This window comes from Sinocyclocheilus grahami, unplaced genomic scaffold (genome assembly GCF_001515645.1).
Source record: "Sinocyclocheilus grahami isolate Dianchi unplaced genomic scaffold, SAMN03320097.WGS_v1.1 scaffold515.1, whole genome shotgun sequence".
Lineage (NCBI taxonomy): Eukaryota > Metazoa > Chordata > Actinopteri > Cypriniformes > Cyprinidae > Sinocyclocheilus > Sinocyclocheilus grahami.
In genome coordinates this window covers 428,834-442,568 of record NW_015505694.1, presented here as the reverse complement: position 1 = coordinate 442,568, position 13,735 = coordinate 428,834, and the positions used below count along the sequence as shown (strand labels likewise).

At 35.0% G+C, this 13,735-nt stretch overlaps 1 pseudogene; it reads left to right on the top strand.

The window, feature by feature from the left end:
- Positions 1 to 12,563, top strand: LOC107554825 (alpha-galactosidase A-like; annotated as a pseudogene).
- Positions 12,564 to 13,735: the final 1,172 nt, after the last annotated feature.

The window sequence follows — 13,735 nt, the reverse complement described above, 5'->3', positions numbered from 1 at the left end:
ATGCTTCAGGTGTTCTCCAAGATCAAGTACACAAAGAGGAAAGTATTTTTTTCCTGCCCAGCCACCCATCTGTCAGAGCCAACCCCAGGGTGGGTGCCTTAAAAGCCCCTGTAATTGATGGAGTCCAGAGGTCACAATGAGACAATATTTGATATAGAATATAGATTTTTAAAAACACACTGGGCCCTGTTAAAAATGAAAGGAGGAGGATGAAGAGGAGGAGGGATGGGGGGACAGACAGCCTTACGCAAAAGTACCACTCTCCCAGCACTTTGCTGCAGAAACCCTTTCAATCATTCAGCTAGAATTACCTCACATGATTGAGTTCTTGCTTTACATACTATCACTGAGTTTCATTTGGGCTCAGTCAAAATTAGAGCATAGCAGATAAGAAGAGAATTGGAAAAAGATTGATGCCCTTCCAGAAAATTTGAAGATGGTTAAAAAACCCCAGCTATGATTAAGCAATATCACACGGCAAGTAAATACAGTGGTGATGATATTCGTAAAAACAGCACAATTATGAGTGAGACAGTTCAATAAACGTGAAATTTAAGGAATAGTTCACCCAAATATGAAATTTTGACAAAAACTTAGTCACCCTCAGGCCATCAAAAATGTAGATGAGTTAGTTTCTTCATCAGAACAGATTCAGAGTCCAAACAGCTGATGAAAACATCACAAAAATCCACAAGTAATCCAAAGTCCATCATTTAACATTACATGTTTGTTAGAAACAAATCCATCAAGACGTTTTTAACTCCATTGGTCACTTGTTTCGCTTCTGAATGAATTAGCATATTTAAACAAATCGGTTGAATGAATGACTTGCCAACTCATTAAAAAAAAAAAAAAACAGCTCATAGCCTAGTCTGTCTGGAATGAACAGAAAAAGCAAAGCAGTAACTTGTATAATATTTAATGTCACACATTCATGTTGATATTTAAAATGCACACAACTGTTATAAACCATCAGGAAAAAAAACATATCATCCATAAATGTCTTCTTCACATTAAGTGGTGTGGCTCTAAGTGATCTGAGCCAACTACTGAACAACTATTTGCTTTTCTCCTCCCCTTCACCATTTCTTCCTCTTCTTAATGTCATTCCTGCTTTTCTCTCTAACGTCACTCTAACTTTTCTCTCTGCCTGTGTTAATGATTTCAAGCGAGGCTGCCTGAGGTGAGCTAACTGAGAAAATGATAGGAAATCATATACCGGTTAGTGCAGTAAGAGGCTCTGGCAATTTCTTTAATTGCTTCGCCTTGTGCATTTCTGAAGAGATTACTTTCTATATCTAGTAAGAAAGCATTCATCTTCTGCCACTTGAAGTGTTTTCCTCCAATTCAGGTGTGCAACATTTGCAGTGCTACCTCTGACCATTGACGAAGATTTGCAAACCTCTTTTTTTCTTTATCTGTTTGGTTCGCTCAGCTGGAAGAACAGGCAAAAAAAGGCAGGCAAAATCTTCACCCAAACATTAAAATTGTTTACTCACTGTCATGTCATTTCAGAACACAAACAAAAAAAGTTTTTAAAGAATCTTCAGAAAACATACCATATGGACTACTTTTATAGTGCTTTTGTTTTTGTCCTTTTAGGATATTTACAGATTTTAGTCACCAGTATGAACTGCTGTTTTATGGGAAAATAAAAAAAAATCTGTGGTGTTTTTTGTGTTTGTTTTATTTTTATTTAGGTGAAAAATTCCTTTAATTCTTCCTTTTCCTCCACTCCTTAGGAAACCTCTCTTCATATGCATTCAGGGTAAACAGAGGATTTCTTCTTGCTCTTTCTCCCCACCCGTTAGACATCCTTCACATTAATGCCTTGGAGACAGCTGGAAAAGGACAACCTGTGTGCTATTCCTTCGCCATGTTGACAATGAATCAGTGCCGCAGGTCAGCAGTGTGAGATGAGAAATAATGACTTTCTGTGGAGAGAGGGAGGTGGATGTTCCTGATTCACAGGCGGTCAGGTTATAGTGCAATAGCTTTACACTTTTTACCATTGGCGAAGTGAAGCCAGGATCTCCTTGTAACACACACAGCTGCACTGCAAGCTGACATCACTGGCCGTCTGTCACCATGACAACTGGCATGTGCACACATACATACTGCAAATCCCACTTTATATCTTAAAGGACTCTAGATTTTCTTAGATCTATCTACTAAAGGTTTAAAAACTCTCTTATATATACATATATATATACACAAAATATAAACAAAAAGACAACAGATGAGCAGGAGTCTAATGCCTGTCTTTTATCCACAAAAGTCATGGTGAAAAGCTGCTATCTATCAGCCACACACTACAGCAAAGCCACTTGAAGGCAAGCCTGCAGCCTTTAGCCAAAAGAGTGTAACGGCTAATGCTAACGCATCTGCTTTGGTGGTACGCAGGGAAAGAGACCAGAGCCCGCTTTGAATGGATGTCAATAGAGGAGAGGCTTCACTATGCTGAATAAACAGCTTTTTTTTTTAGGAAACAGCTTATCATTTAATGAATCAACAGCCTATCAGCTAATCTTCAACATGTTTTACACTAAACAATACTTTTGGAACTATTTTTAGAGTTTACACCGAAAAATGTTTGTTTATAAGTAAAGTCACTGACTTTTTGCGACAGGTGGGAATCTGGTGGGAAATTTCTCATTCATTCCTATGGTATCCGTAAATGGCGATTGGGTGTCGCACAACTCTGAAAGAAATTCAGTGACGTCAAGGCTATAATGTGATTGGTTATTGTGTGATCCAAGTTTACTGTTACACTTTCTCCAATAGTAAGTAATACAGACTCTCTCATCTCCCAATAGTAAACAATCTCTGACTACACTTTGCACTCTATTCGCTTTCGTTCCCATGCATATGAATTCACACACATGCTATGGGATCAAAGACATCTGGTGGCCTGCAAATTTGTAGAGCAAAAATAAATTTAACCAGTGGAGGATATGAATGTCACAGATTGACCTTAGCGCTATAAAACTTTAAAGCTGCATGGTTTTGGGTGTTGTGGTAAATTATATGATTTATTTATTTGTTTGCTTGCTTGTTTTATGGCATGTCAGCATCTAAGGCAATTTTATCAGTTTAAAAAAATAAGTCAATAAAAATGATTAGAATTTACAAAGGAAATACACTGTTGTAAGTAATACAGACTCTCTCATCTCCCAATAGTAAACAATCTCTGACTACACTTTGCACTCTATTCGCTTTCGTTCCCATGCATATGAATTCACACACATGCTAGGGGATCAAAGACATCTGGTGGCCTGCAAATTTGTAGAGCAAAAATAAATTTAACCAGTGGAGGATATGAATGTCACAGATTGACCTTAGCGCTATAAAACTTTAAAGCTGCATGGTTTTGGGTGTTGTGGTAAATTATATGATTTATTTATTTATTTGTTTGCTTGCTTGTTTTATGGCATGTCAGCATCTAAGGCAATTTTATCAGTTTAAAAAAATAAGTCAATAAAAATGATTAGAATTTACAAAGGAAATACACTGTAAAAAATTGTTTTCGACAATAAAACAAATATTATTGGAGTAAGTGTTAGAAGAAAATACTATTTCAGTCTTTCTATTTTAAAATTTAAAGTTTAATTCAATGTGTTATTTGCTGTTTCTTTGTAATTAATTGTGAAATTTACTATCAATTTCTGAGGGAAATTTGTATCCACATCTTTTTCAGTGTATAGGAAATAAAGAGAAAAATTTCTCTTTATTTTCGACGATTTTTAGGTGCACTTGAGATATTCCTGTTGACACTTTTTATTTTTTTTAATATTTGTGACTTCTCTATAACAAAACCAAAAGTCCTAGAGTGACATCATATCCTGTTGCAGGGTCCGAAATAATGTCACATGCTCAAAGCCAAGTGTGAATTTGTCTTCACTGTCTACTAGAAAGCTAAAAATGAAGGGACACGTCTGTAGGAGAAATAACCTCTGTCGGCTCCACAGAGAACAGGCCAGTGATAAATAAAAAGGTCACTTTCTCCATAGCAATTAAAAAGGGGTAAGTCCTCCTGCTAAATATCACATTGGATTTCTCAGAATGTCACCTGCAGCATATTAATGACCATTTGTGATGCTTCTTAAGGTTATGCTTGTTTGTTACATTGTCTTTGCTTGTTGCTTCAGTAACAGACAGACATTGTTTACCCATATTGTTGAGGGAATCTTACAGAGCACTTTCCTTGCTTTTCAGCACATAATCAATACACAAGCTCTAGGTAATAAGCAGAAACCAACAACAGAGACAGTTCAGAGATTTAGACCATGGTTTGTAATATACTGTATTTATCACCTCAACAGAAATACATTTCAGAATCTATTGTGACTGGAAGTGCCCAGCAATCATAAAACGTTTTTACTACATTTCACAACATTGCATTTCGGTTGCAGGTAGATAACGTCGAAATATGATGTTTAAAAATGTTCTAGAAGCCACATAAAGTGTCTTAAGTAGCCTCAAAATGTCAATATATAATTTTTACAACAAAAACAAAACAAAACCAGACTGAATCATTTATGGAAAGCTTTATATGGGTTTTAAAATAATGTACTTTCTACATTCAATAAGGCATTTCAGACACATAATGAAAACACCAGGCCCCATTACAGTGATCGTGGAACATTATTTGTCTACTTTCTTTCTGAAATGCTGTGCAAATCTATACAGTAAGGGGTCATTTACTAAAACTGCCAAAAATTTAACGTAAATTGTGATTATTGCATTTTTAATATATTATTTCTACTTGAATATCAATAGAAAACAGTTTCTCAATGGACAATCATATAAAATAATAGGGCTGGGTTTTGACACAAATTTCACGATTCGATTCGATTCTCATTCACAAGCTTTCGATTCGATTACCGATTCGATTCAATATTGATTATTTTGGATATATATCAGGTACAGTACTTGGCAAATTTTCTCAAGGAAAACATATCTCTCAACTAATACTGTAAAATATACATGAGAGTCATTTGGTACTACATTACAACAGTGGTGGGCCGTCAGGGCCAGCAAAGCCTTCTCTGCTGGCCTAAACACTATCAGAACCACTGATTTAGTTTTAATATATTCCATGAATGTGTATTAAATTGTTTTTATGAAGCCTCTCAGAAATAGGCGATGGGCTCTGATTGGTTAGCTAGCCCAGTGTGTTGTGATTGGCTAAAATCTAGTGCGTGTCTAAACGTCCCGCCCCTCACCTCAGCGGCATGTGCTCCGGTTGTATTGTAAACAACGGCGTCCCTAATATCGCTTATCAGTTTGAGCCCGATTGTGAAGCATATAATATTATTGAAGAGGATCGTGCAGAACCTGTGCAAGCACGGCTTTTAATGGTAGGCCTATGCTTTTTGTTTGTTGTTGTATCATACTTTTAGATACGCTGTTGTAAATGCTACTGCTTCTGTTAGCTTTTAATATATGGTTTTATCCTGATGAAAGCTTTAATACAGTACAGCAACCGCATGTTTAATGCTTCTCATAGCTATGTGAAAATAAGAGTATAATTGTAACAGTTCATTACTGGAGCTGAGCTGAATGACAGAGAGAGAGAGAGAGAGATGCAGAGCGCATGCAGAGCAGGGCGACGCGAGGGACAGTATTGAGAACCGCTGCTTTAGAACATTGATTTTGAAACTTGTGAATCCATTAGAATCGTTAGAAGACAGAATCGTGATTCATATATGAATAGATTTTTATGTGCACCCCTAGTTTTCTCTTCCTCTTCTCTAAAGCAGCGCAGCATGGCCTCGCCACCTTTGCTGCCTTTTCCCGAGGGCGGGGTTTATCTGGGTTTGTTACGTCACGAACCCAGGAAGTAACTCGTTGTAGTCCCAACCAGCCGTTTTTGTAGGCATTAAACTGCCAGAATTTTAAAAGACGATATCTCCGTTTGCATTGAACTTTCAGCTTCGTAACTTTGCAGATATTGTTTATGCTCAAACAGCAACATTACACACTAACTAAAGTTAAAAAAGTGAAATCGCAATCAACCACCCCTTTAAAATTGACTGATTTGTAAGCTATAGCATACAACTGTTAAAATTACACAATGAAGTTTTTAAAATAATAAAAAGTTACAATTACATAATATTTCTACTTCAATTCTGGGTTTTTTTATATAAAAATTTAAATGGTGGCTGACATAAAAAATTGATGGATTTATTCAAACATAAATTAAACATAAGAACAGTAAAAATGATCATGAATATGTTATATGGTCCATATATTTAGCAAAATAGCCCCCTGTACAGTTTATTTTTCTAGCTGACTAACGAGTTTATGGTCACTGAATATGTTTGTTTCTGAGGTAAATGTGACATTGCGTGACATTGTTTACAAGACTTTATATTGACGTCTTTGCGCGGCTAAAACACTGATTGAGCGATTACATGATACTGGATACAGATTGTAAAGTTGTACTCTTTCTTTTAACTTACCTTTGGACGTTTAGACATGTTTATTTTGTGCCGAAGCTGAAGCTGGTATTAATGTGGAGGAGATGATCAGTTCACGTGCGCCTCGCGCTGCTGCGTCTGTTGAGCTGAGGCGCTACAGCGATCCGTCACTCCACATAAAACAGCGCCAAAACGGCATTTATTGTTTGAATACTGCAATACAATGATCATAAATTGAAACCTGGGACTTTGTTTCATATTAAAAGCACCAAAGCACAATACTTATTGCGATTTATTGGATGGGAAGTGTCCTTCAATGTTCCGTCCATTAACTGAAAACAGGCTAGACTAATCGATTCTTGGGATTTAAGAATCGATATCGTTCCGTAAAAACGAGAATCGATTAATATCGAGATATCGATATTTTTACCCAGTATTATAAAATAACCTTAATAAAAGAGCACTGGAAATATGCTGGTTATTCAGATTTACAGTTGGACATGATGAGGGTGCAAAAATGCTGTAAGGGGAAACAACGTTAAAACAAAAGTTCTGCAACGTTTTGAAAATATGAATTAATTAGGCATGCACCGATGTTAAAATTCTGTCTGATACAATAAAGCAATAACTATTTTCATTTTATTATTTGATACTGTTTTGTCTGAACTAATAAAAAACAAAACACTAAAAACTAAAATCAATAGTTTCAACATGCTACAAGTGAATTTAGGCATTAAAACATAATGCATATTTGACAAATGCATTTTAATTTCGTTTAGCTTTGCTAAAGATTACATTTATTAAATTATTATTAAGGTTATAAATTATTATTGTTCTTAAAGATTAACTTTATAAACATTAGATGATGTCAATAATCTAAATGTAAAAAAAAAGACTAGACTCTGTGGCTGATCACCAAGGCCTGCCTGTCTCCCAAGTCTTTCCCTGCCTAGTGTTTGGACTGTGTTCACCCCTCTCCTCACCATCTCTCGCCTTGTCTACAAGTCTGTCTGAATAAATCTGTTAAACATAAACCATAATCCATAAACACATTTCATTACACCAAATACACAAAATAATGTTCTTTTTAGCATAAGATTCTCTCCGGAAACAGCCGAGCTCCTGGAGGCACGCCGTGGGCGGATCCAAAACACAGACATTTGATGCTGTTTCACTTACCGTCTGCAGTTCTGTCATGACCGGGATCTTTTATAGCTGGGACCGCTCCATCTTTCAGTATCAAATGATGTGCTAATCCAGCGTCGAAATGGGCCTTGTTTATAAAAAACGTTCATCAACAAACACACTTGTGAAACTGCATTGCTGCTCAAGAAAAACAAACTGCATCTATTGTTTGCATAACGCTGGGTTCTTTAGAAAGCTGAACAAAGTTATCTTTCCCTTAAAACCAAAAACACACTTATTTGGAGACATTCTTCCCATGCAGCAGTGCTGCCGGATGAAGCGCATTGATGGGCGCGATCTCGCTCTCGCTCTGGTCGATGCCTGCGCGGGCGCATTCTTGCGGGAGAAATGCCCATATAAGGAGTTCCACCCACGTTACGTCATGAAGAGCCACAATCGAAAAACACAGTCCGAAACTTGTACGAACCCGGAAGTAAGATGACAGAAATACTCTGTCATACCTCCAAATTGTTTTTTGAAATTTTGTCCATTCTTAGCATGAGAATCAAACTCTTTAACAGTGTAAACAACTCTGAATGCATGAAACAGCATCCCCCCCCCCAAACTGATTTGTAACATTAAAAATGAAAACTATCCTTACTGACATGACAGGAAGGGTTGTAACACTTCTGCTGGACCCACATGGTATAATATTAGGGTGGTTAATAATTGTTTTGAACAAATAAATATGATTTCCACAATAAAAGTCATAAAATGTTTTTAGCTTTACAACAACACAACCCAAAAGCGCACATTGCACTTGACATTACAAGATTACATTACTGAGTCACACTGTTTAAGTACAACCAGTAGATTTCTCAATCTGAACAACTGTAGTGGATAAAAAAAATTACACCTGTGTTTGAAACGTGCAAACAGCTGTTACACCGTTACACCTGTCAAAGTTAAATGCGTTACACTCCTTGGTCTACTCAAATAATCGCGCACATGTTTATTTAAGTTTCTCCTTGTATGTACCAGACAAAACACTATCAACATCAAATAAAGCCAATAAACTCATACATAAGATACGATTATGATTTGTTTAGACTGGAGCGCGCATGTTTGCGCCTGACTGATACGCAGTGTGAACACGGAAGTGAAACAACTTGTTGCCCTAGATTCAGTCATTCAACTGCACAAACATGAGTGTCTCAAATATAGTCTTAATCGGGCTTGTGTCTTGTGAATCTGATGACTGAAGAAGTTTTACTAAACCAATCATAATACAATATGTGTGATATTAAACATTTCAGTTTTGAGCAAAACTGAGTGTCTGCATTAAATGCTTATCATTGTGCCATAGTAACAATTTTTTGTCAGAATGTTTTTTCTAATCTATGATCTATATATGTATATGATAATCATACAGTATTCATATCAGACTACTAGGTTATTACGATCACTGTATTATGGTATGGAAAAACTATATAATATATATATATATGAACCAAGAAAATAGAATTACTAGTTAAACAGGTAGTACTGTTCATTGATTTTTAAACAAAATTCATATGAATGTATAAGATAAATGTCATGTGACGTCGGTCCTGTGAAAAAATAATACTTTTTTGCTTTCACTAACTTTTAAAAAATGTTTCTGTGATGCTTATAAAAGTTGTATGTATAAGAATCAAAATGCTTGTATATAGAGTCAAATTTACAAGAATCAATTTATAGGCTAGTTACAAAAAAATGAAATTTTCATGCATAAAATGTTAAGATTAGAGAATTACATGGTAAGAAAATGAGGAAGAAGAAAACTATACACCTGAATACTGATGTCACATCAGTGACTGCTAAAGCATGTGATGCAAGATCTCATCATACATAGAGATCTTCTCATCCTGCGTGCAAGAGGGCAAAGGGCGTTTATGGGTCTCATATAGCACTGTTTAGGACAGATGCTGTTTTTCACACTTGCACACATAGACAATCTGTCCTGTGCAGTGGGCAGATGTTCGACCATGATGCCCTGTTCCTCATGCCCTTGAGTGACCTGGCAGAGAGGAGCTGTTCATGGAGATGGCAGATGTGATTGTAAAAGAAGGATGGAAGAATGCTGGATATGAGTTTGTGTGCATTGATGATTGCTGGCCCTCACACAAGAGGGACGCCCAAGCTTGCTCACATGTAGCACTGCCTATAACTGAGAGGATAGATCTCCTAAACAATTCTGTCATCATGTACTAGCCCTCATGTCATGTGAATGCCTTATGATATTAAGCGGAAAATAAAATAATTAATGGATTCCTCACACAAAGCTAACATGTGATCTTATAAAATGGCTTGATAGCTCTGGTTACTATCTGTATGGAATGAAGCAACATGGATATTCTGCTAATAATTTGAATTTAAATATTTTAATAATTATTAAATTACTTATTGTAATAAATCATATTTTTATTATTAAAATAATCGTATAAATATTTTAATCATTAATAAAGTTAATAAATCAATTATTAATTCATTTGACATCAGCTAAAAATATTTTAATAATTATTAAATTACTTATTGTAATAAATCATATTTTTATTATTAAAATAATCGTATAAATATTTTAATCATTAATAAAGTTAATAAATCAATTATTAATTCATTTGACATCAGCTAAAAATATTTTAATAATTACTATATTAATTTACTTTTATTATTAAAATAAATTATTACATATTTTATTAAAATATTTAATAATTTTAATAATAAAAGTTCATTAATAATTAATAATAATAATTAATTAATTAATAATGAATTTATTATCTTTATTAATGATTAAAATAATTGTAATCATTCATAAAGAATAAATTATTAATTAAGTAATAATTTTATATCAGTTAAAAATATTTTAAATAATTACTAAATTAAATATTTAAATAAATAATTACTAAATTAAATGTAAAATAATTACTAAATTAATTAAATAAATAGTTTTAACGAGTAATTGAGTAATTAATTTGTATTCAATAGCAGAAAAAATTATGATTATGTACAGTACATTTTATTCCTTTAATGAAAGTGTTTTCATTTCCACATAAATTTAATTTCAAAGGTAAATCAGTACACACTTAACTTTTCATCAAACAATAACAATACTGAGAAATTATATTTTGTTGTCATTTAGAAATATGCCATAACTTGGCTTCTCCAAATATTTTGTGTCAGTTTTATATCGCCCCCTACTGTTGTCTTGCTGATATCACAATAAAACGACATTCTGTCCTAATGTAATACCACTTGTAATGAATATTAAAGCTTTATTGTGTTCTAAGGTCCATACCAAAGGTCTGGAGCTGGGAATATATGCAGATATTGGCACAAGCACATGTGCAGGCTATCCTGGGAGTTTGGGCTACTATGACATCGATGCTAAAACGTTTGCAGACTGGTGTGGATCTGTTCAAATTCGATGGATGCTTCATGCCTGACTGGCATCAACTGGGAGAAGGTAGGTCAATATGCAAGTCTCAGCAGTATGCCGATACGTTTTGAATTGCTGAGTTTTGCTAAGGAATGCTTTACATTATTTTGATGTTTCTCAGGTTATACAAACATGTCGAGAGCTCTAAACCAGACAGGCAGAAGTATTGTATAGTATACTCCAGTGAATGGCCATTAACACCAACAGGTGAGACTCATGGAGATTTTTTTTAATTAACTTAAATAAATAAATCAAATTTTTAATATTTACAGTATATCATTTTTCACTTTTTCAACATGGCTGTTAAAGGGATAGTTAATCTAAAATGATGACAGAATGTAAATTTTTGGGTGCACTATCCCTTTACTTAGAATTTGAAATCATTTTTTTTTTTTTTAAGTGCAAATAGTTTTCTTAAATATTGCTTAGTTATAAAGTGTTTTGTGTATCTTATATGCCTTGTGCTTTATATATTTATTTTTACATTATCGCCTTATTTGTATATTTGTATAGTTGTATTTTGTATTTTGTATTTAATCTGTATTTATGTAATCTGTATGCACCAAGGGTCTGAGAGTAACGCAATTTCAATTCTCTGTGTGTATGTGCTGTACATGTGGAATAATTGACAATAAAGCAGACTTGACTTGACTTGACTATATTTCAGCCTGACTATGAGGCAATTCGCAAGACCTGTAACCACTGGTGTAACTATGGAGACATTTATGACCAGTGGACCAGTGTGAAGAGCATCCTGGACTGGACAGCTGATCATCAGAAGATCCTGGTCCCAGTGGCAGGACCAGGTGGATGGAATGATCCTGACATGGTATAAAGCATCTCATCTGAAAATTGTACTCTCAAATCGCAAGTTCACATTGGGTAATTTAAAATAAGCTTAATGTAAATGAATTTGAATCATATCATATTTCTGGTTATGACGTCTCAAGCTGATCATAGGGAACTTCGGCCTGACCCACGATCAGCAGCAGAATCAGATGGCCTTGTGGGCTATCATGGCTGCCCCACTTCTGATTTTCAACGACCTGCGGAAACATTTGTCCAAAAGCCAAAGAACTGCTGCAGAACAAACAGATCATTGCCATCAACCTGGATCCTCTGGGCAAGCAGGGCTATCGTACATTAAAGGTAAAGTATCTTAGCCCAACTTAGTTCCAAATGACGGTCTTAACCTATCCTTTGTTTTATTACGGTATCTGTCAGCGAGCTGGAATACATTTATCTTGTTCACAGGGTGACAGTTTTGAGGTGTGGGAACGACCCTTGTCAGGCAACAGGCTAGCCGTGGCAGTGATGAATAGACAGGAGATTGGTGGTCCACGCAGATTTATCATTTCTGTGGCGACGCTGCCTAGTTGGCAGCTCTGCGACCCAAAGTGCAATGTAACACAGATCCTGCCTGTCTACAAGGAAATGGGTGTCCGAGGTGTTCAGAGGTGATGGTCCAAGTCAATCCTATAGGCACAACACTTCTCACTGTCAGCCCTATCAAAAGCAGTCCACATGACACCCTGTGACATGACTTGGAAAGCAAAACTGTCCAAAGAAATGGGAAATTTATTATTGCACTAATGTCACTGAGTTAAACTTACTGAGTGATATTTTTGTTAGGACTTTTTTCCCCTTTTAAATAATGCTGTAGAATCTTTTTAAAAGTGCACACTAAGGAATCAAAATTCAAAAAGTGTAGTAACGTACAATTTTACTGTACATAAAGCATTCACAAAGCACTTTAACTCTAAGAAATACAGAGTTCATACTTTACACACCTGTATTACCTATGTTTTAATTTCACTAAAGATGTACTGTATTACAGAAACCTATAACATTCATCCATCATCTGTTCCACTTCACAGTGAAGACTTACAATGTGTTTAAAGGTTGCACTGCCAAATAACTTTTTATTTGAACATACATAAAGACCCTCAGAGATTTTACAGATCATTTGGCAGTTTATGTCTTGTTCTGAAATGAATATAATTGATCTGAAATCAAATTAAGCATCAGTGCTACTTTTGCATTACTATAATGTGATACAATGTGGCACATTACACTCAATATATTAATTAATATGCTTTTGAAGCTGTATTTCATATATCCATCCCTTCAGTCTCTTTCTCCTGTTCTTACAAACACTGGTCAGATTGGCATAAAACACAAGTTGACCAATAACAAGATTTTCTGTAGCAACAAATGTCAAATTCTAATAAATTATATATTTATTCTGTGGCAGAAATTACATGTTAATCTTGTTAAATAGACACAAAACAGTAAAAAACGTGTAATCGTGATATTTAAATAAATTTTAAAAGTAGTCCAATGCCTTTTCAAATATGAGTTTGTTTTAATAACAAAGAGTCATAAATATAACAAATATGAATCAATGGTGACATTTATTGTACAAAAAAAAATCTAGCATTCTCTGCTACAGTTCATGAATGCATTGTAATAGCGCCACCATCTGTTTTGGAGGCACATGACTTGTTTACATTGTGGGTCAGTGGGTTCATTCTTGTCATCCACACATGCATGAATTGCAGCATATGACCAATATCCATCTGAAAGTTGCTGAATTTTGCATATTTTGCATCATTTTTCATATGTTGTTGGGTTGTATATGAGTGGTTGACATGTGAGAGCATGTAAAATCAAACCTTTGATTAGGTAAATTAACTGATTTTATTGGCAA